A 24,411-nucleotide genomic window follows, 5' to 3' on the forward strand; every position below is an offset into this window, starting at 1 on the left:
ACTTCTCACCCATTTTCTCTTTCCCAATATCTTCATCATACACATGTGGAACCATTGCTAAAGGGGAAAAGTCAGGGCAAACCATCCCGATGTGTTTATCCATCATGGTTAAGGGAAACACTAACGGCAAACTTGAATGAAAAGAAGTCACAAAGACACAGAATGGAAATAGAGAGAAAAATAGAAAAGTTTATTTTCCCTAATAATAATGGTAACTAGAATTTCTGTAGAACTTTAAGTTTTGCAAAGTGCTTTATAAATATTTGATCTTCAAAACAACAACTGGGTGACCTCTAAATTCTAGTTCTAAATATATTATCTTTTGGTTTCATAATAACGGGCAAGTATAGGCGTAGGTTGGATGGATGGTCTAGCCCACTCTATCAACCTTATGGCAGAAAGCAGGGTTTAACCCTGACATATAGAAACTGTGTTTATGTGACTGTATTCCAGCATACCTACTCATAAGCAGAAGAATATGGCCATCGCCCTAGAGCCTTTGTTTTTCTCTTTGGCAAGAAGGCTGTTATACTGCTGGACATTGATCTAAGGAGGTATCCCTAGTTTATACTCCTGCACTCAAAGAAGCATCCACAGCTTGTCCTAAAAAACAGTTGAAGCTAAATGCTACCAACCTCTCACCCTACCATTCTACCAAAGGAAGGTAGGCAATTAGATGGTATATGATAGTAAGGGCTGAACATGGAGTCAAGAAATCCCAGTTAAAACTTGCACCAGATGGTTATAACTTTGTCATTCTGGGAACGTCACTTGGTCTCGGTCTCTTCACAGAAAAAATGGGTGTAATATTTTACAGGAAAGGAAACTGAGGCAAAGGAGGTTAAGCCATTTGCCCAAATTCACTCAGCCTCTAAGAGGCAGAATCATATTTGAACCCAAGCCTTAAGATTCCAAATCCAGTACTCTCTCTTCCTGAGCTCTGAAATCTTTGGAGGTTTACCTATTCCTGGAGCATTGACTACATGCTCAAAATGGTAAACCCACCCAGGGGAAGTTGCTGGACTCAGCATAGGTCTTTCTTTGTTTTCTTTTCACCCTAATCCATCATGTGTGGGAACATCCCCAAACCTTTGGAGTCAATGGCACCCTCACCCATACTCAGAGAAGTTTATGGCTACCAGCCTCTGTTGGCCCCATCAGAACAGCAGGTATGCTAGGAGGAGGACTCTCTCTTGGCTCAGGTCCAGACCCCCAAGTGGTCCCAGGGCCTGTTTTGATCAGGTGAACTGCCAACCCTGTGGAAGAGCTGTTTCCCTGTACTGTTTCCTTTTTATTTTTCCCAGTTGCCATGGTAATTGGGGGAGCAATTTACTAAGGCTGACGATGGTGACACAGCTGAAGCCTGGCTCTCAACTTTCAAACAGCTCAGGCAGCCAGGTGAAGATGAGCCAGACGAAAGAGGGACTGGGGCAGGAAGGGGACTGGCTTAAGGATCCAACCCATTTCTTTTCTTCTTAGGGCTCCCCATACAACCTGAAGGGTAAGAGGTGACCTTAGGTCTTAGCCTCAGCCATTCCCACTTTATACATGTATTTCTTTAGAGCATACACACATACCTGATTGTTTTTTTAGTCTTTGCACTCATTAAAAAGTAGATCCGGAATACCCGCATGGCTGTCCCCAGAGTCATTTTCCATTTCTCCTAGGCTGAAGTGCAAAATGATTTGAAAAGAATGTATTAATGACCAAGTAGTGTGTTGGATTGTGGCTTTTGTTTGGCATCTCTGGCAGGATTTTCTTCCTGTGTGTGTGTGTGTGTGTGTGTGTGTGAGAGAGAGAGAGAGAGAGAGAGAGAGAGAGAGAGAGAGAGAGAGAGAGAGAGAGAGAGAGAGAGAGAGAGAGAGAGAGAGACAGAAAGAGACAGAGAAAGAGAGACAGAAAGACAGAGACAGAGAGACAGAGAGAGGAGAGAGACAGAGAGAGGAGAGAGATGGAGAGAAAGAGACAGAGAGAGAAAGAGAGAGAGAGAGAATATGAGAGAGAAAGAAAGAGAGAGAGAGAGAATATGAGAGAGAAAGAGAGAGAGAGAGAAAGACAAAGAGAGAGAGAGAGAGAGAGAGAGAGAGAGAGAGAGAGAGAGAGAGAGAGAGAGAGAGAGAGAAAGCGCAATTGAGTGGGCTCAATTTTAACAGGAGACACAGACCTGAAAGTGGGAAAGAATACTAGCTAGATCACAGAACTCAGGTGCTTTGCATGTATGATTGGGTTGGAAAAGAAAAAAACACAGACATACACACACACACACACACACACACACACACACACAACTTCAAGCTAATGTTTTCCCTTTACACACACACCCACACAGAACTTCAAGCTAATACTTCCCCTTTACACACACATACACACACATACACACCCTAAAAACTATAACCCTGCTTCTCTAAGAATGTATGATGAGCAAAGAAAGTGATACACAGACTCATTACAATCTGCCAAGAAAAAAAAAGACAGCTTTCAAAAAGGATTTATTCAGTAACCCATATGTCAGGGCACTTGTGAAAATGAAGGAAGCCTGCTTCTTAGCTACCCCCCACCTTTTCTTCTCTTTGGTCTTTCTCCTTCCTCCCGGGATGATGCTGAACAGGAAGGGTCCGGGTCAGATCACTGTCTTTTAGCATCCCTCCTCACCTTCCTCCCTGAGGGAGAAGAGGGTTAAAAGGAAGCCATCGCTATGAGCTGAAAGAAGCAAAGAAAAATGTTCAAAAAAGGACTAATAGCATTGACATATTGAAAGCGTTGCTTGTGAAATCGAAATCTTTGTGGCTGTGAATTTAGGGCATGGCAAGAATCCAAGCAAAAATCCCACAGCCTCCCCTGTTGCCCTTAAGTTTTTCCAGTCTGGATAGTGGGGCGCTGCTTTTTCATACTCTCTCAGTAACATACCGGCGTGTGCATTTAGGAAGAGGTGGGGATAGTGGCTCCCAATAATCCATATATCCAGAGGACTTCTTTTCCCCATCCTTTGATTTCTCCCCCTCCTTGATCAGAGATGTCATTTTAATTGGGGCCTTCATCCTTTTTATTATCTTATTAAGCCACAGACCAAATTAGCATCTTCTGAAGAGAGAAACACTAGGAATATCAACAAGTCCAGGCTACTGAGTTGGGGGTATAGTTGAGGGAGGGAGGCAGGCCTAATGAAGAGCTTGGGAGGACAGAGTAAAGGGTGGAGGAAACGAAATCTAAAATGAGCTATCATTTCTTCAGAGTTGTCTAATTGGAAAAGAATTGAGGGTATGTATGTGTGTGTTTTCTGATAGGGGGAAAAAATGGAAATTAGGTTATATAAAAGATGTATGTCTTTGAGTCCAGAGCTTCTCTTAATGAGGATGGCTTCGTCTCTCCCTCCACACCCATAAAATTGGTTGCTTGGACGTCAACGTTAATTCATTTCAGTGATGATATTAAAAAGTAAATTCCCCCTCACGACCCTGGCTGAGCTCATCGCTGGTCCCTGTCCCTACATATTTAAACTGCATTTCCATCTCCTGGCTAGAAGACACTTGGGGCTCTGAGGGATGGAGAGAGCCAGCGCAGGAGGAAAGAGGGAAGCAGAAGCCGGTGAGAGAAGGGACCACCCTTGCTCCTTGTGGGAGAACAGAGCATTGGAAACTCTGGCGTCTAGGGAGGAGGGAGAAGAGGGGAGGGGTGGGGTGGGGTGGGGTGGGGGTGGGGAAAGGGAGATGGGGGTGGGAAGTGATCTTGGAAAGCACAAATCAGATGAAAGGGGGGGAAACTGTGGCTGTCACCCATAGGTAAGGCAGTTTCCTTCCAACCTTGCAGCGTGCCTGGCTGAGAGTGGATGCCTCCAGGTTCCAGGGCTGGCATCCTTCAAGTGAACCTGAGACAGAGTAGAGGAGGAAGAGGAGGAGGAGGAGGAAGGACCGCAAGCAAGCGGACCAGCGGCCGGGCAAGCAAGCAGGCAGGCGGGCCGGCTCGGGAGGCTTGGCTGGCCGGGACTCGGGCTCCCGAAGCAGGTGAGTTGGCAGCTAGGACACCGTCGGGCTCAGTTACCCTCACCCCCCTGCGTTCCTCCTCACCACCACCACCCCCTTCGTTGCAAGTGGCTCGGAACCTCCCGGTAAAGCCAGGAGGAGAGGAGAAGAAGCCGGGAATTGGGGGTGGGGTGGAAGCAAGCCCAACTTTGTGTCCCCCCCCCCTCCAGGCTGGAAAAGGACTGGAAGGGTGGTCCAGCGGGGGAAGAGTGCGAGGCTGGCCCTGGGGAGAGCAGGGCACCGCAGCCCTTTTGCTGCCAACTTTGTGAGGAGCCCCTCTCCCCAGGAACGGATCGGAGGGCCAGCTGGGGGAGGGGGACAGAGGGGCTCTTTGGTGATGTTCCTCCCCTGCCCAGCCCCGCCACACACACACACACACACACACACACACACACACACACACACACACACACACACACACACAGCAGTCGCCTTGGATTTCCCTCTGCAGGGAATTGGGGTTACAAGCGCTACCGGATGGGATGAAGGGACTCCATAGGCGGGCAGTGATTTACCTGGTAAAAGTTGCTCCCTGCCCCTTCCCCAGGAAGGGAGAAGAACGGAGCTCCCAGCCTCGCGGCTTGTTTATACTCTCCTCCCGCGGGCGGCGGGGAGCTTCGGCTCCCTAGCTCCCATCTGGGAAGCCGCTGCCCCCCGCTGCCGCCTCAACCTCTGCCAGAAAGCTGGCCACCCCCAGCCCGGGGGCCCGGGCGGAGTCGGCCCGGCTAAGCAGGGTTTAGGGGAAGGGAAATGACCCAGGCATGATGGATTCCCTTCCTGGGAACAGGGGAGGCGGAGCGGGAGCCCCTGGGAGAGCTTAAACTTTCCAACTGGCCCTAGGTGAGCCTTGGCAATGGGTCTGGGGGGGGAAATGAGAAGAAGGGGTCCACGCGCTCTGAACAAGAATAGCTGGGCAATGCTAGCAAACTCGAGTTTCATAGTGGGGTCTAAAGCAGGAGTTTGGGGGTCCTCCTCATCTCTACTTTCAGAGAACGGAAACAAGAGTGGGCTTGGGCTGCCCTAGAATGGTTCAAAGTGGGGGAAACAGAGGTAGGGGTGAGGATTTTTTGAGGGGGGGGCATTGTCCTTTCAGTGCGCATCTTGAAGGATTAAGCTTCTTGGAGCAGGAAGAGATTCCGCCGCTGTGGCATCGGATTCCCTAAATGTAGTCATCTCCAGGTTTGGGGAGGGGTCGGGAAAGTGAGGAGGGGTAATAGAGGAAAGAAGGCTGGCTGCCATTCCCTCCATTCCCTACTGCGGTTGACCATGGGGCTGCCATTCCCTCCATTCCCTACTGCGGGTGACCACGGGCTCCCCACTGTCACCTACAAGGGTGAATGGCTGTATCTCCACTTCAGGAATTGCTGTCTTCCTAAGCTTCGCAATTCCCGGCTCCTGCAGTTGTTTGATGGCACTCCCTCCGTTTAGGAAAAGGGGGTGGGATCCCATGCCCCGGGGCACAAGTGGAACAGAATGGGAAATGGGGGGAATTGGGGAATGAGGGAATTTGTCTCTATCCATCCTGAGTTGAAGGACAGCAGAGGCTCAGGAGGAGGGGTAAAAGAGGTCCTGACCCTATCCCTGAGGGTCAGAATCCAAGCAAAAGCCAAAGCTGAGAAGGATCCCCCAAATCCAGTAGAATTGAAGGATCCATACAAAGCTAAGTAGGGGGAAAGGCCAGATCCAATTAGTAAAACATACAGAGAGAGACTTGGGGCGTACTTGGCTCCAGTTCTAGGCTGGCTGTCTCAAAGCCTTGACTTCCAAAACAAGAGTAACTGAAATGCTGTGGAAGTCTGAGATGAAAAGATTAGCCTTAATACAGAATTTAAATCCCCAACTTCAGAGGCAAAATTAAAAAACTTTCTGTGCTCTAATGCCGGAAGTTGTTGAGTAAACACTCAGAAGCTCATTAGTTCAGATCCCTTAAGATCATAAATTTGAAGCCAGTGAAGATCATTTAATGGAATGCCCTCTTTTTACATAGAGGGAAATTAGGGTCCTGTGAGTGAAAGTGACAAGCCCAAAGGTAGGAGAGCTAATCCTTAAAACTGTGCTCTCGGATTGTAAATCCTGTGCTTTCACTATTCTTGCCGGGGGCTGTTCCAGGAAGTGAGAATTGGTAATTCTCCAGGCTAAAGTAATCTCAGAGAGGCAGTGTGGTGTGGTAGGGTAAGAGTAGAAAAATAGGGTTTATCTACAACTTCTGATCCCTTCAGATTGAGTGATCCTGGGCAAGTCCCTTAATCTTTCAGTGCCCTGAGGCAGATCTCAAAAAAAAAAAAAAATGAATTAGGATTGAGTTCCTCAAAGGGAAAGGAGTCCACAAATTGAGCACAAAATTACAGGACAGGAAGACCCTCAGCAAATAAATTACTCCCTACTTGGAAATTAGTTCCTCTCTTAGGACATTGATTCTTTCATTCACACCCTTTTTTTCATCCCCTTCTCAAAAATAAGATTTATTAGGATCCAGCAGCTCAAGGTGATTGTGGAATGGTGGAATTAAAAATGGGAAAGAAGGCTGGAAGTGAGAATGCAAGGAGAGGGCAAGAGTATGGGTGCCTAAAGGTCTATGTGTGCTGGGTATAAATTGACTCCCCTCAATTACTACAGGAAAATGAATGAAGTAAGAGGTGGGTGCATGTTAACCAGTGAGTCACTGGACATTACTTTTCAGTGGGGGCTACCTCCTGTCTAGTTACCCAGTTATGGGGAGGGGAGGAAGCTAGTTTGCTCACTGAGAGGGTCTTGGACCCAGTAACTAGATTCTTGGCTCCGTTTCCTGGGTTGAAAACAGTTTGCCCTGTTCCACAATCTCCACAGCTGGCAACCCAAGCATTCCCTTGGCTTTGGAGTCACCCAAACCCAGGAGCCTGCTCTGAGTGGGTCACAATATTTCTTTTGATTTCAGGCACCTATTTCCTTTTTTCCTTTCCTCCCCCAATATGTTTTGTGCAACTAGTGTACATACATGCACAGCCTCTAGTCCCAAGGATAAATCGTGCCTTATTATAAGACTCTGAAATCAGGGGTAGAAATGGAAGCTCGTATCCATCCAGGGAGGAGCCAGAATCGAGATCAGAGTAGAAGAGGCGGGAAAGGCAGAAGGAAAGGGAACCGTCTCTGTTGTCTGGAGACAGTTTGGGGCTGTTAGTTGCCAGGGAACATGGGAGCTCTTCTCCTGGAGTCCAGGACAAGTCAATCTTTTGCTTTCCTTCCCTTCTTCAAATGGCCAAATTTGAAAGTCTCCAGAGTCTGTGAATTCCCAGACTAGGAAAGGGTTCTTGAGTGCTCTGTACATTTGCTTGCACTTTGCCATCCCTCTCTCACATTTCCTGGTCAGTGCCCGCCTCCCAGGACCCTAGGGAAAAGGGTGAGTTGTTTAGTCTGGGCTGGAGTAGGAGCTGAGCTGAGATGAGCTGAGCAATTCGCCCACACAGCTCTGCCAAGGCTACAGCGGACCCCTGAACAAGGGAGCTGTCCGTGGTTCTGGACACTTTCCTTGTCCCTTGGACGGTAAGGAAATCAGAGGTGAGCTCTGGTGTGCGCCCAAATGATCAAATGTGTGTGTGTGTGTGTGTGTGTGTGTGTGTGTGTGTGTGTGTGTGTGTGTGTATCTATTTGTTTGTCCTGATTAATTGTGTGTATGTGTTTTAACAAATCCTGATGTGTTTGTGAGTTTGTTCTAGGGAATGCTTGAGATTCTGTGAGTTTGTGTACGGTTTTAGAAGCTTTTTTATGTCTGTGTGTATTTTGAACTGTGTCAGTCTGTGTTGTTTGGGAGAGAACACTTGCTAGATCCTTATTCCTTAGAATTAAACCATTCCACATTTGAACTTGGCAATTCTGAAGAGTGATTCTGAAAGATTAAAAGCTGCAAAACAGTGACGCTGGTTTTTACAATTCACTGCTGAGGTTCATTTTGCATGAAAGGATGAGAGGGATTTTTTACCTAACCAGAAAAAAAACTGGAGTTCCAGAAAAGGGCAACCAGACTGGTTAAAGGAATAGGATACCATACCTATTATATTATAATCATTTAAAAGAATTACAAATGTATAACCTAAAGAAGAAAAGGCTGGATTAGGGGAGAGAAGAGGATAGGAATGACATAAGAAATAGTTTTCTTCAAGTATTCAAAGGCGTTATGTGAAGAGGGAGTAGACTTGCTTTGTTTATCCTGAGAGGGCAAAGCAAAGATCCATGAGTGGAAGCTCCAGAAAGGCAGATTTCAACTCAGTGTAAAGATAGATATTCTCATGATTAGAGCTGGCCTAAAAATGTAATGAATTGCCTTGGGAAGTAATGGGTTCATCCTTACTGAAAGTCTTCCAGATTATGTTGAGGATGTTGTGGGGGGGGGCATTTTTGTTCAGGTGTGAATTAGATTTGATGGAGTTTGAGGTTTCTTCCAGTTCTGAGATTCTGTGATTCATACCATTATTGGTTTGTGTGATTATCCACAATCCAGAGAGGACATAACATCTTTACAAAGGAACAGTGTGGTTTGTCTTGTCAACGTGAAATAATTGCATATTTGAGTTAGAAGAGACTCTAGAGATCATCCAGTTCAACCTGATTTTATGGATGAGCAAAATTAAGTCTCGAGATTTGAAATGACTTGTTCATTCTTGGTGAGTGTAAGAGTCAGAGGTAGAATCCAGGCCTTCTCATCTCTAGACTGACTTTTTTTTCTACAACCTACTTTCTCTTCAGCTGTAGCAATAATAATGTAAGCCTTAAAGTCAGGAGCAGCTGAGTTCAAGTCCTGTCTGGGACCTACACTTGCTATGTGACTTTGGGCAAGTCCTTTTGCTTCTCATTGCTCCAGTTTAACAGCTTGACAAGTTGTTGACAAGGTGCTAGTTTGTATTGGTAAATGAAATTCTTCACTGAGAGTTTTCTGCATTCATGAAATTATCAGTCTGGTCAAATAACAATAACAATAACTCACATTTTTCTATGGGTTTAGTTTAAGAGTGACAAAGTACTTCTCTCATAACAATCCTATGAGATAGATAATGTGACTATATACCCATTTTACAGATATGAAAACTGAAGCTCAAAGAGTGTTAGTGAATTGCCTTTGGCTACATAGCTGAGAAATATCATGATTGTCATTTAAACCCAGATCTCCTGGCTCCAAGGTCATGATTCTAGAATACTACCAACACTCAATTATATCCTTAAAGACCATCTAAGTAGCTTAGTAAAAGTGATTGTTCCCAAAGGATAATAAATAGGAATATAGATTTAGAGCTGGAAGGGAATTGAGCCAAAGACCCTTGCTGAAGGAATAAAAAAAGAAAGATCTAGAGTTTGTGGATGGTTTGCCCAAAGTCACAGAAATAAGTGTGAGAACTAAGATTCGGATCTGGGTTTTTTGACCTCCAATGCAGTGTTTTTCCATGATGAGTAGCTTCTTAACCCTCCAGTCTCATGAAATTCCAGCCCCAAATCCACATTTAAGATTGGATTTCAGCACCTTAGGATGATTCAGGCATGCCTTTGGAGAGGAGAAAATCCCTGGGAAAATGATCCACTTGGTGAATTTACTTGTGGAGTGTAATTATAAGAAACAAGAGGCCCGGTTTATTTTATACTGACCTCAGCAAAGCAATTGCTTTGAATTCTTTTCAATAGCTAGTAATGAGCATGAAGATGATCTCGTACACCTCCAAGAAATTGGACATGGGTTTCTTTTTTCTTGGTGACCCCAGAATTGTCAGGATATACAAGTTTTAAAAAACAGACTTGAGTCTTCTTTAAACGGTGAGAGCAAAGAGATGAACTGAGAATCACTATTCATCTTTAAGCAAAGGCTGGTTGACCACTTATCAGGGGCACTGCAGTTTCTTATTCAAATAGGGTTGCATTAGCTGGCTACTGAGGTTCCTTCCAACCTGTGATTCTGTAGTTCCATGAATTAAAATATCTAAATCCCCTCTCAGTGAATTGTTTGCTTTGTGTTACCTGTATGAGCAAGACCTTATCTAGCAGTAATGTCTCTGAGCTAAATGAAAGAGAATGAGAAGTCATGTAAAAACATGCTAAATTGCCAGAAGGAAAGGAAAGCCTTCTGATTCATGGCAAACCCTTAGTGAAGCAGAACCTCAGAAATACAACTTATGCCAATGCCAACTGATAAAATGCTAGCTAGAGAAGACCTGAGTTCCAGTCAAGACACTTACTCTAGCTAGCTCCATGTCCTAGAGCAAATAACTCTACCTCAGTTCCTAAATCTGTAAAATGAAATTGATTGGTCTGGGGGATCTCCAAGGTCCCTTCCAGGTCTCAAATTGTAATTAGCATTCAATATATGGAGATTTTATTGATCATATTTGTTAGAATTAACTCTTAGTGTAAGAAGGAAGGCCTTGACTTGTAGAAAAAGAGAAAGAAACCATAGAGAGGTTGTGATTGTTGCAATGTCCTAAATGAGTAGTGAAGAAATTTATTGCTTAGAAGCTTCCACAATATTGACTAGCTTATAGAACATTTTTTCTCCTTTAACTTATCCCCAATTTCTGATGTTTTTGTCTCTCCTCTGAAAAGATGCTTCTTAATTGTCAGTTACCAGAAAATGTCAGGTTTATGCTCAGAAACCCTACCAGGTCTTAAAATAGGTCATTTAGCTCAGATAATGAGAAGTTTAAATGGAGTTAGGTTGTGATCTTCAGGTATTTAAAGTAAAAAAAAAAAGAAATAGGATTTTGGTATATATTTTTTCTTTTTTCACAACACTGAGTCAGTGTAATGTGATGGATAGAGTGCTAACCTTGGAAGTATTAAGACATGGATCCATGGATCACCTGTTTCATATAATAGTTGTGTATTCTTGGGAATACATTTAATTTCTTTAGGCCTCAATTTCCTAATCTGAAAAAAATGACTGGATTGAATTAGATCAGTGATGTCAAATTCATAGAAATGAGCACCACTACATCATACATAAAGATCCTTGGAGGCTACCTATTAATCTTACCTGTTTTCCATTGTATTTTTATTTATTTATTTCCCATTTATATTTTAATCTGGTGCTGGCTATGGGTTTGACACTTGATAGTACAGGACGTGATGACCTCTAAATTCCTTTCTGAATCTAAATATATGATCATAGGATGACTTGTTCTGCTTGGACCTAGAAAACAGAACAAAGCATTCTGGGTGGAAGTTATAGAAATTTGGGATTCATTTTAAGAAAAGTCTTGCTAATAAACAGGGTTGTCCAAAAAGTGGAATTGACTACTTTGGGGAGGTAATGAGTTCCCTTTCCCTAGAGATCTTCAAATGCAGACATTTCGCTTGTTAAGCGCTATAGAGAGGGAAATGCTTGATAAGGACTGGGTTGTGCTGGATGTCTCTGAGGTCCTTCCAGATCTGGCATCCTGTGACTCTGAATTCTAGCAGTTTATAAGTGCAGTGGGCTCTCCTCACTGTATGTACACCCTCAAATAAAACTACATGTAGAGATGCTATCATGGGCCTCATGATACTGTTCATGTCTGAGTGGGACTAAATGGTCTCTGAGGTCCCTTCTGTCTCTGTTCTTCGGTGAAATACCTTACTGAGCATTTCGTATACAGTAGATGCTTAATAAATGTGGGATTTAATATGTTAAATTGTATATCAAACATGATCTTAAGGGCATTGAGGATTGTGGGATTATGGAGCTGGAAAGGCTCTCTACAAGTCATATAGGTGGAGTTGCCTTCATCGGAGCAGAGTTGCATTTATGCTGTCTCGGATTAGACCCACAGCTGCCTAGAGGAGATTCCTCAACCTCCACTGGGGACTCTTGCTCCTCCAGCACTTCAAAGATCTGTAATTCCGTAATGACCATAATAACTCTCAATAACCAGGGTTAAATAATTGCCAGAAATTTTTCTTTTTATCTACTTGTCGCACTGCGGGTTATAGGGTTGGTCCATTTTCTAAGCAATTTCTCCTCATATTTCAGTTAAGAAATAAATAAGACTGCAGGTAAATTTAGGACAGTCTGCCAAGCCCAACCATACCAATGTGCAGTTGCTGGGGGTCTCCAGTGATGCAATACTTTTTTTCAGACATCTTGACAAATCATATCTTCAGCCATATCATCAATAACTGGAGCAGGGACAGAGCAATGGAACTGGATCTCCAATTTCATTGGTATAAGGAATTTCCTAATGAATAAATTCCTACTAACGCAGATATGCACCCATCCTGAAATGTAGAGTCTTAGAGACTTCTTCAGGGATGTTGAGAGTTTATGTGACTTGCTTAGAGATACACAGTCAATATGTGTCAGAGGAAGCAATTGGATGGAGCGTTTTTGGAACCTGAGACCAGCCCTCTGTCCATTAAGCCATGCAGCCTAATGTTTTATCATTAAAACAGACAAAAAGCATTAAAGTGACCATATTTCTTTCCTTTTTTCCTTGCAAGTGTATAGCCTGAGAAGTAGCATGGCAAGACAGTTAGAGGGCCAGACTTGTAAATGGAGTTCTACCTCAGACATATATGTCTTTGTTGTTGTTGCTCAGTCCTTTCCGTCATGTTTCACTCTTTCATGACCCCATTTGTGGTTCCCAGCAAAGATGCTGGAGGGCTTTGCCATTTCCTTCTCTGGCTCATTTCACAGATGAGGAAATTGAGGCAAACAGGGTTAAATCACTTGTTCACAGTCACAAACAGCAAGTGTCTGAGATTGGATCTGAACTCAGGTACATGAATCTTTCTTAATCCAGGCCAGAATTCTATCCACTAATACTACATAGCCACCCCCTGACATATACTAGCTGTGTCATATTAAGATAGTCACTTGAGCACTCTGTTTCCATTTCCTCACCCGCAAAAATAAAGATTTTAACAGTGCCCATCTCAATTAAGGATAGTCATGATGACATGATTTTTTTAGGCCTGGATTTCTCTATCTTACCCAGGCTGGAAGTACAGATGCTACTCTCAGATCTATTCACACTGCCAATGGGCAGGGGGGTTTGATTTGCTCCTTCATTCCTGGGCCTGTTTGCCCCTCCTTAGGCAGACTATTGGCTCTCCACTTCTGAGAGCTTACTTTATTAATGCTAGAGTTAATGTGGACATTCTGATCAGCTCAGGACTTCTAAGCTCTAGGGACCTGTCAGTCTCAGCTTCCCGTGTAGATGGGGTAGACTACCACTCTCTGCTGATAAAGCTGCAGAAAGCATCAAACCCACATGAAATGTAAACTGTGATAACAGGTGACAAGAATCTGAGCACATAGTGAGTCTGGATGTGTGCCAAATATGTATTTCATCATTCATTCATTTACTTTACTACAAAATAAAAAACTGATGATGGTGATGTGAGAGAAAGAGAATTAACAAATAAATATTATTCAGTGTTACCATGTGTTAGACGTCGTACTAAGACTGGAAATGCAAATATGGGTAAGTATGATAGTTCTAATAGTCAAGGAGTATATATTGTAATGGATGGTTGAAAAGATCTATGGTTGAAAATTTGCTTCCAATCCCAAAGATGTATCTTGCTTCCCTTTCTCTGGACCTGTGATTTTATTTGTGTTTGGAGAAAACTCTAGAATGGAAATTCCCCAAAGATCAGTATAGAACACTAAACTTGGCATCAGGAAAAATACAAGTTCAAATCCTGCCTCAGATGCTTTCTTAGTTAAGTAAGCTTGGACAAGTCTCTTTTATCCCTTGGGCCCCAAGTTCTTCATTTGTAAAATGAGAGGGTTGGACATGATGGCCATTGATGTCCCTTTCAATTCTAAATATAAGAATCTTATTCTCAGAGAGGTGTCTGGGGACCCTGAGAGATTAAGATTCCTACCCAGAGTTAATACATCTAGTTTGTATCAAAGGTAGGTCAGCCCTCTTCTTATAATATATCCTTGCCTCTCATTCCATCACTTTATGGGTAGAAAATAAATGTCTCCTGCATTACACTAGCACATTTTATGCTCATTCACAGATAGCCTTCCCTCACTACCCTCAAAAATAACACAAGTATTATCATTCTCATTTTGTAGATCCAGAAACAAAAGCTCAGAGAAGCTTGTTTAGGACACAAGGCAAATCAGGACACACTTGAGGCCCAAGGGGATAAAAGAGACTTATCCAAGCTTACTTAATTAAGAAAGCATCTGAGGCAGGATTTGAACTTGGGTTTTTTCTGATGCCAAGTTTAGTGTTCTATACTGATCTTTGGGGAGTTTCCATTCTAGAGTTTTGGCACATGATCTAGAACCCAGATTTTCTTGCTCTAAGCTCAGTGACTTTTCATAGCCTCAGTTTGTTTATTGCTTCATCTATACTAGGCTAATAATAAATGAATAAATAGGGTTTCCCCCTAATTCATTCTCTTTGCTATCTCATTGTGGTATGGAGGGGATCCTGGGTCCTCCAAGGAATTTGCAGCTGCAGAGCTGGAAGGGACCACATAAGTCATCGAGTTCAACCCTTTCTTTTCATAAGTGAGGAAACCGAAGTCCAGCAATGTGATGTTACTTGTTCAAGATCACAAAGGTTAAGTAATAGTTAAAAATAAAATAGTTAAAAATAAGACATGAACCCCATATCTGGTGAAAGATAGGTCAGTATGTTGGTCAATAAAAATTTAACAATTAAAGTGTGAGACAGACACTGAGCCAAGTGATGAGGATACAAAGAAAGTCAAAAATACCCCCCTGCTCTTAAAGAGCTCCCATACTAATGGAGGAGACATTATGTAAATAAATATGTTCTTCCTTGCACAGAATGCTCCCATCTCTGGGTGGGCGTTAATCATTTTTCATTTTAAGTCCAACTCTTCATGATCCCATTTGGGGTTTTCTTGGCAGAGATAGCAGAGTGGTTTGCCATTTCCTTCTCCAGCTTATTTTACAGTTGAGGAAATTGAGGCAAACAGGCTTAAGTGACTTACCAAGAATCATACAGCGAGGGAATGTCTGAGTCCATATTTGAACTCAGAAAAAAAAAATGAGTCTTCCTGACTGCTGGCTTAATATTCTATCTCTCTCTTTTTTTAATATTCTATCTCTTTTGCCACCTAACTGCCCCACTCCCATCTCTAGGTACTTCCACTGATTGTTCCTAATTCCTGGAATACTATACTTCCTCATCTCTGCCTCCTGGCTTCCTTGGCTTCTTTAAAGTCTGACCCAAAACCCTAATTTTTACAGAAATGCTATCTAGAGCCCTCTTATGACTAGTAGTTTCCTGGTCTTGATTATCTCCAATTTAACCTGAGTAAATCTTGTTTGTTTGCACATAATTGCTTGCCTGTAGCCTCTCCCTATCAGATAGTGAGCAACTTGAGAGCAGGGATTACCATTTACTTCTTTTGTGATTCTTTTGTGTACATTACAGACACTTTGTACATGCTTATTGATTGATTGATGCAAGATGCATACAGAATGAAAGGAAAGGTAGACTGAGTCTCTGTTCTGAGATCCACTTAGCTAAATTCATAGAGGCTTAAGCTGGCTGAAGGAAAATGGATTTTTCAACCATAGCAACTCTCCAAGACTGTATCTACCATGTCACAAAGGGGTCATGATCTGCGTCGGCAGAAGGGCACCCAGACCGATGAAATCACAGATCCTTGAAGTATTTTTCACTCAATTGACTGGTTGTTTTGTCATTGTCTAGACACAAACTTAGTCAGAACTTTATAGAAAATTTTCCTGAATCCTCTAAGAAGGAAAAAAAAAATTCCTTCTTTTTTTCCATCCACTCTCCTTTACTCTCTGGCCTCTTTCCCTGAATCCTCACTCCTATTCCCAATCAATTTGTAAGCAAAACCACCAAGAACAGAGAGGGACCTTGGACAGCGCCAGTAATCATAATAACAACTCCAGCACATATTTACATAACACTTTGGGGTTTAAAAAGCACTTTTCCTACAGTGCCTTCTTTCTTGATGTTTTCTTGGCATTTTAATTGGAAATGTGAGTCATTTTTCTCAATGAAAACTAGAGACAGTGTCATTTATCGCAGCTAAAAGACCCTCACAATTGTTAGTTGTGTTAAATTGAACCCCATGAGATAGATATCATCTTATAAATGGGCCCTATCATCAATATCCCCATCTTTACAGATGAGAAAATTGAGGTCCAAAGAGTTGAAGGGACTTGTCCACGATCCCACGACTAATTAGTGGCATAAATGGAACTAGAAGGCAGGTCTACCCATCCCAGCTCAGTGCTCTTTCCATTTCCCCCACACTCCTGCTGTTCTCCTCTTTCTTTTTTTCCCTGAAAACTAATCATGTGGTTAACCAGTGTGTCACTGTGTTTGCCATGGACGTCTTTCTTTATGTTTTCCCTCGGCATTTTAATTAGGGCTGTGAGTCATTCTTCTCTATGAAAGCCAGTGACAATGTCATTTATTGCCGTTTAGGGTCCTAATTGAGCCTTTTCTCTCATTCTGGTTGCATCGGGGACATTAACCACGGAGTCAGTGATGCTTCCTCCTTGTCAGCAGAAGAATAGACTCTAGAGCTCTGAGAAATTGAGATCATAGGATCTCAAAGTGGCTCATCAGATTCATCCCTCTACAGTGTGCCCAACAATCAGTCAGTCAGGCTTTTCTCAAAAGTCCCCAGTGAGCAGGAACACACTACCTCCCCAAGCAGCCTCTTCTACATTCAGACAGCTCTAATTGTTGGTAAATCTCTGTGACATTACACAGAAAGGATACAGATAAAGTAGAGAGTGCCTTGATCCATCTAACAAGGGTGGTGATGGATCTTGGGATCCTACTTTATAAGGACTGATTAAAAGCTGAAGCTGGAGAGGGAGCAGCAGGAATAGCCTGGAGAAGATATTTAAGGAGGATCTGCTTGTTCATAGGATCCTAAATTTGGAGGTGAATGGAAATTCAGAGGTGACTGAATCCAACCCTTTCATCTTATATTTGAGGAAACTGAATCAGAGAGATTAGGGGATTTACCCAGAATCACACAGCTAGTAAATAAATGTCTGATATAGAAGTTGAACCCTGGTCTTCCCAAATCCAATCTCAGTACATTATTTATTATGTCACACTGCTTCATTGTATTCAAGTACATGAAAGGCTGGCATGAACGAGAGGGATTCCAGTTGTTCTGCTTGGCCCCTGAAGGCAACTAGCCACAGTTACACTGAGAGATTTAGAGAAATGGGCTGTTGTAGGAGGTAATGAACTCCTCTTTCACTGGAAATCTTCAAGCAAAGCTAGCTCCACTTATTGTGTCATGATATAAAAGAGATTCTAGTTCAGATATAGATTGGAGCAACTATTCTCACTCTGAGATTTCCCTTCCAACTCTGAGATTCTGTGATTCTTATATCAAACCCGCCTCTCTCTTTATCATTTTGCTCCTTTGCTTCAGGCTCTGCCTTCTGGGGCCAAGTGGAATAAGTCTTGACAGCCCAACAAATGCTTGAAGACAGATATTAGTTTGAAGTTTATTCCAGGAATATGTTCCTAAGCTGTCCTCTCTATCACTGATCTTATTTATTCTTTTGATGCTTTTAAGCTCTGGGGCTTTCTAAAATTGTTTTTTTAAAGATCTAGCTTCAATGAATTTGGTATCAGAAACATGTCTTTCTCTTCTTCGCTGATTAGATATAGTCATTATGACTGCTGCTATAAAAGATGTCTCAATCATTTAGGTGGCACTGAAGATAGTGTACCAAGCCTAGGGCCAGGAAGATCTGAATTCAAAATCCCACCTCAGATGCTTACTAGCTCTATGACCTTAGTCAAGTCACTTTGCCTCAGTTTCCTCTTTTGAAAAGTGATCTAGAGAAAGAAATAGTAAACCATTTTGGTGTCTTTGCAAAGAAAATCCCAAATGGGTCATGAAGCATCAGTCACAATTGAAATGACTCAATAACATTGGTGGAAATTAAATATCCACCAATGAGGTGTTTATGGTTACCTTTTGGAATTGTATGAAGGATGAAGGAGGAATAATTTTAAGGAAAAAAAGAAGCAAACTAATTTTTTTTGATATATCAGCATACACATCCATCAGATAAGAACCATGAAGGGAGAACTCCAGCCTGGACCACCCTAGAGCATCTCTGGCACAGTCTTCTCAAGCAGACCCCATGCCAGATACAAGTTCACTTAGAGTTCAGAAACAAAAAGACACTATTCACTGCTTTAGGGCAAAGGGGGAAAGCAACACAGAATCCATCACAAAGCAAAAGAGAGTTAAAATGTCAAAAGAAGGTGGGAGCCCCTAGATTGTAGCCTGGATTTTGAATCTCTCCCAGAAAATTGATTTGAAAGCACATTTGTTTTGTACAATCAACTCTTCATCTGATAGCATCTAATTAGCTAAGGATGTGGGAGACAAATAATCTGTTGAAATAGTTTCAGTATTCAGTCAACCATCAGTCTTTATTTCATACGACTCATCTTCATGTCTAGTCTTCTGACTAACTCAGAATCCTCACTTTCCTGTTGATGTCCGGTTTCTCACCCACTCACTTGACCTTACCCACACCATTCCCAATAATTACAATGCTCTCCTGGAAAGCCTACCCAACTTTCCTTGATTGCCCCTAGCTGAAATTGATTTTTGCTTCCTTTAAAATCCCACAACATTTTGTTTTGTCTCTTTCCAAAGCCTGGATCTCACTCTCTCTTATTCGTGGGCACATCAGCAGGGCAGAGTGGTAGAAGGAACATTACATGTGAAGTCAGAAGAGCTGGGTTTGAGTCTTAGCTCTGCCAGGTATAAACTATGTGACTTTGGACAAGTCCCTTTTCTGCTCTTAGCCTCATCTGTGAAATTCAATTTGACCACCACCACAACAATGATAAGGATAATAATCATAGCTAGCATTTACATGTTACATTAAGGTTTGCAAAGCACCCTGCATGTTATTTCATTTGAGCCTCACAACAATCCTGTGAGAGATCATTGCTATTGTTATTCCCATTTTTTAGGGGAAGAAACTGAGAATGGAAGGGATTAAGTGATTTGCCCAGTCACATGGCTAATTATACATCTGAAATAGGACTCAAATCCAGATCTTCCTTACTCCAGGTTCATTGTTCTATCTACTTGTCACACAGCTGCTTAACAATCCTGTGTCAACTGCCAGATCATGCACAAGGTGTTGTTCAGTCATTTTCAGTTGTGACCAACTCTTCATGACTCCATTTGAGTTTGGGATTTTTTTTCCAGCAAAGATATTGGAGTAGCTTGTCAATTCCCTCTCCGGATCATTTTACAAATCAGGAAACTGAGACAAAACAAGGGTGAATGACTTGCTAAAGGTCACTCAGCCTATAAGTATCTGAGACTAGATTTGAATTCAGGAAGATGAATCTGTATTGAATGTATACTTATTTAGTTCTTACGACATGACAGGTGCTGTGCTTAGCACTGAAAAAAATAATCTCATTGGATAATATGAGCTGAATTTAGTTTTTTTGGGTATCTAACATATTCTTGGTCCTATGGGATATTTTGCTATAGAGATGCAGTGGGAAGAACACAACCTATATGATCATGGTCTAGTCCCATTACTTCTTTAGGCCTGAGCTCAATTTCACTTCTCAGTAAAATGAAGGGGGTGTATTAGATTGCCACTAAAGTCCTACTTCCAAGCTCTGCTGAATCAGCCACCAAGCCTTTATTGAGCACTTACTTTATAACAAGCCCTTGTCATAGTCAGAGACTAGAAGGGTACTACCTACTGAAGGATGATCAAAACAGTTATGATTTGTTTGAGGAAACCTGAAATGTTTACCCTCAAGAAGAGAAGACTCAGGTGAGGCTGGAGAGAGGTCTTTAAGTATTCAAAAGGCTGTCAGCCAGAAACTAGAAACAATAATTAGAAGTTGAGGAAAGACCAAATTAGGCTTCAGGCACGAAAAAACTTCATCTTAATTAGAGCTGCCCAAAAGTGAAGTAGATGCCTTGAAAAATGGGATGTTCCTCTTCACTTGTGCCCTTCAAGTAGAGGCTGGATGTCCACTTGTCAGGTTGGTGTCTTGGAGTTCCTTGTAAACTACTTGTTCAACTACACTCTAGTGGTCATTGAGATTCCTTCCAACTTTGAAATTCTGTGAGTCTGTTGAACGATCTTTTGAAAGTTGTAAAAAAAAATAGTATAGTTTAGAAAAGGGTATTGGGGGGGGGGGAGCTAGGTAGCACAGTGGTTAGAGCACCAGCCCTGAAGTCAGGAGGACCTGAGTTCAAATCTGATCTCAGACACTTAACATTTTCTACCTGTATGACTGTGGGCAAGTCACTTAACCCCAATTGCCTCAGCCAAAAAAAAAAAAAAAAAAAGAAAGAAAAGAAAAGTTTATTGGGTGGCAGAAGGACAGGAGGTCCATAGTCCTCTATGAACCTTTGTACTGTAGACCCCAAACAGATATGGCCATGTCACTACATGGCTGACTGGGCTGTTTGCCAGTAATCACCAGGTACACTGTAATGATGGTGCAAATCTACAAATAAAAGATGCAAATACAGATAGTGACATCTCTTGTGAGACTGAGGGCCAATCCCTGTGAAGCACCATTGGGATAAAGGGATTGGATACTCCCATAGATTCAATAAGGCTTGGCCCATGTCACTATAGAACTGGCTAGGGTGTGTGCCCATGGTCACAATGAACTCCATAAAGATCACAAATACATATAATGCTATCTCTTACAAAACCAAGAGCCAATCACTATTAGCAGCATTGGGTACTGCCATAGGTTCAAGTCCACCTGCTAGGTATTCCCTAGGTAATCTAGGATTGTTGTTGTTCAGTCATTTTTCAGTCATATCTAATTCTTCATGACCCCATTTGGGGCTTTCTTGGCAGAGATATTGAAGAGATTCGTCATTTCTTTTTCAAGCTGATTTTACAGATGAGGAAACTGAGGCAAATAGGGTTAAATGATTTGTTCAAAGTCATAGAGCTGATAAGTGTCTGAGATCAGATTTAAACTCAGTGCTCTATCCACTGCATCATCTAGCTGCCCAAATTCACGGTAAGTCACACAAACACTGGACCAATTCTTTGCTCATCTCTGCCTTCTACTATCCTCACTTCCCTTCAAAGTTCAGTTCAAGGTTTACCTCTGGAGATCTTGTTTTATCCATTTAGCTACTATTGCCTTCTCCTGTCTCATATCTTGAACACATTTTGTCTCCCTTGAAAGACTGTACGTTTCTGGAGGGCAGAGAATGTTTTCTTTTTGTCCACGTATACCTGGCGCCTAGCATACCACGTGGTTTAGGGGCTGAATAAATGTTTGTTGGTGGATTAATTACTAAGAGAAAAAGTAGACATTTTGTTCGACTTTTGTTAGAATAAATAGGGCACGCCATGGTTTGATTTCAAAAGAAAAGTACTGGTGGAAAAATTATTTTATCCCAAGAAATAAGACCTATCATTTCACCTTTGCTCAAAGCAGTGATGCAATGAGAGAAAAGAGAAGGGACAGCAGTCAGGGAAGGATTTTTTTACATACATAGGGCATTTAGAAGTCCATCCCAAGGTCTCTTGCATTCACTGAATTGAATGCTAAAACTCTGAACACACCAAATTTTTCTCACCTGAAATAAGACATTAGGAAGCAAGTGATGGGACCCCATGGCACTGTGTGGGGAAAGAAGTTTGAAATGAGAATCAGGAGAATTACTTTCCAAGTCTGCAACTTTCTGGCTATACAATGCTGGGCAAGTCATTCCTGCTGACTGAGTAGGGTAGATGATCCCTAAAATTCCTCCCAATCATAGGTGGACTGGAACCAAATCCACCCAGCTAGTGGAATTCAATCATTAAATTTTCAGTGTGAGTATTTAGACCTCAGAAATTGGCCAATACTGCAAACCAGGGCTTAATTGATTGCTTTGTTGGTTTCTAGACTTAAGAAAGTGATGGAGAAAATGTTAATAATGCAAATTATTCTCTAAAATATGGCAATTTTTTTCAGAACTAGTTGTAAAAGATGAGAATTTCACTGCTTTTTACTCTGATATTAAAAGTTTTTTGCTATCTGATATTTTTCTGGAATTCCAGAATCTACCTTCTTGTTCATCTTTCCAGAACATTTTCCCCACTAAAATGGAGCAATTTCCTTTCTTTGGTTTGGCAGGAAGGAAAAGGAAAATTTTTCAATATCTAATTATTATCTAATTGCTAAAGTTGCAAATATTGATGACATAAAGGAAATAAAATATAGTATCATATATTTATATTCATAGATGAGAAATCTATCTTCAAGATGATCTAATCCAACCTCTGCTTTTTACGAGGAAGAAACAGAGGTCCAGAAAAGGGGCTTGGTCACAGTCCTACTGGGCAGTGAGGAGCAAATCTGAAATTTGAACCCAGATCCTCATATTCCAAATCCTGCTTTGCACTGTATTGTGATGTCCCAGGCAGCTAGGTGGCGCCATGGTGCACAGAGCATTGGAATTGGAATTAAGACTCATTTTGGGTTTAAATCTAGCCTCAGATACTTGCTGGCTGAGTGACCCTAAGCAAGTCACTTCATCCTGTCTGCCTCAGTTTCCTCATCTGTAAAATGTGCTGGATAAAGAAATGGCAAACCACTCCAGTGCTTTGCCAAGAAAACTCCAAATGGGATCATGAAGAGTAGAACATGACTGAAAAATGACTAAGCAACAACAATTGATGCCCTCTTTCCCATTTTAATCTATAGATTGAGAAAAGGCCTTGAAGATAGGAAAATCTGAATTTAAATCCTGCCTCTGACATATTCTAGGTATATCTCACGAAGGAAAATTCTCTCAACCTTCAAGCAAATCTTTAAAACCATAAATGACCCAACGGTTGCTGCTCTGCAGCAATAGGAGGAGTTTCCACATGGATTGTTCCCCTCTCAACAATGAAATCACATATACAGACCCAATCCAATTAGCCAGTAATTATTATAATCTACATTTAGGCAGCGAGGTGGCACATTGAGTAGAGTTCTGAGCCTGGAATCAAGAATATTTGAGTCCATATTTGCCCTCAGACACTTAATAGCTGTATCACTCTGGACAAACCACTTTAACTGCTGTCTGCCTCAGTTTTCTCAGTTGTAAAATGGAGATAATGATACATCTCTCTCTTAGAGTTGTTAGATTATATGAGATAATAAATATAATATACAATATTATAAATTATACAACATGGAATAATAAAGAATACAGAATATATGATAATAATAATATAGAATAATACAGAATATAAAGCACAGTAGATGCTATATAAAGGCTTCTTTATACTTAACACATGATATATTCATGCTTATTCGCTCCCCTTCCTTCAAAAGTAGCCTTAGTTATTCCATCAATCTTTGTTGTAGGTTAGGGAACTGTTGAAGCTTTTATTTTCTGACCTTATTCCTTTAATCAGTTGATTATTCCCTTGTCTGGTATATAGTAGATTCTTAATAAATACTAATCAAAAGTCCCTTTCCACAAGGAGTATACCTACAAGAGAAATATGTCATCACAGAAATGATGTTTGAATCCCAAATATCCATGAATTACTCTTAGACCTTTCTCTTTCTTCAGATATAAAGTGATAAAAACCTTTTTAAAAAATGCCCAATTTGAAAAGGGTTCAAAAATACTTAATGAAAAAATGTAAAAAGATAAAATCTTTTTAAAAAACACACAATTTGTAAAAGGTTCAAAAATACTTAAAGAAAAAAATGTAAAAAAGATAAAATATTTTTTAAAAAACACATAATTTGTAAAAGGTTCAAAAATACTTATAGAAAAAATGTAAAAAGATAAAATCTTTTTAAAAATACACAATTTGTAAAAGGTTCAAAAATACTTAAAGAAAAAAAAATGTAAAAAGATAAAATCTTTTTAAAAATACACAATTTGTAAAAGGTTCAAAAATACTTAAATAAAAAATGTAAAAAGATAAAACCTTTTTTAAAATAAAAGCCCAATTTGAAAAGGGTTCAAATATACTTAAAGAAAACAAATGCCCAATGTAAAATAGGCTTGACACCTCTAGTTCTTTCTAAAGACCAGCTCTCCCCCAGAGAATAGATGAAACATTGCTCCCAAGGCTCTCCTCCATCCTATTGATAAAATGGACCAGTGACACTTACCTCTGGGAGGACAAAATGCTCCAAGTGACCATGAAAATAGCACTGACTGCCTGTGGCAGTCACCTCTCCTGAAAACCATTGAGTACCAATTTGCTGCTAAGATGAAGTGTCTCAATACCACCCAACTCATTTGGAAACTGAGTCAGCTAGTGTTTTATGGCACCTGATGCTTTTTATTAGGAGCCCTCAGCCTAAATGGCTTTAAAAGCAATTTACCATCTGTATGGGAACAATGTTCCTTTGATAACCAACTCACTGATTCTCTCTTCAGCTGGGCAGCGTCCTCGGCCAACCCATAGTTGAGTATTCTG

At 41.4% G+C, this 24,411-nt stretch overlaps 1 protein-coding gene across 1 annotated transcript in view; it reads left to right on the plus strand.

The window, feature by feature from the left end:
• Positions 1-3,813: 3,813 nt before the first annotated feature.
• The window catches only part of NOS1 (nitric oxide synthase 1), a gene marked incomplete at its 3' end in the record, with an annotated part of 137,393 nt that continues 116,795 nt past the window's right edge, over positions 3,814-24,411 (plus strand). The window contains 1 exon segment of the mRNA XM_074296753.1: positions 3,814-4,001.

This window comes from Sminthopsis crassicaudata, chromosome 1 (assembly GCF_048593235.1).
Source record: "Sminthopsis crassicaudata isolate SCR6 chromosome 1, ASM4859323v1, whole genome shotgun sequence".
Taxonomy (NCBI): Eukaryota; Metazoa; Chordata; class Mammalia; order Dasyuromorphia; family Dasyuridae; genus Sminthopsis; species Sminthopsis crassicaudata.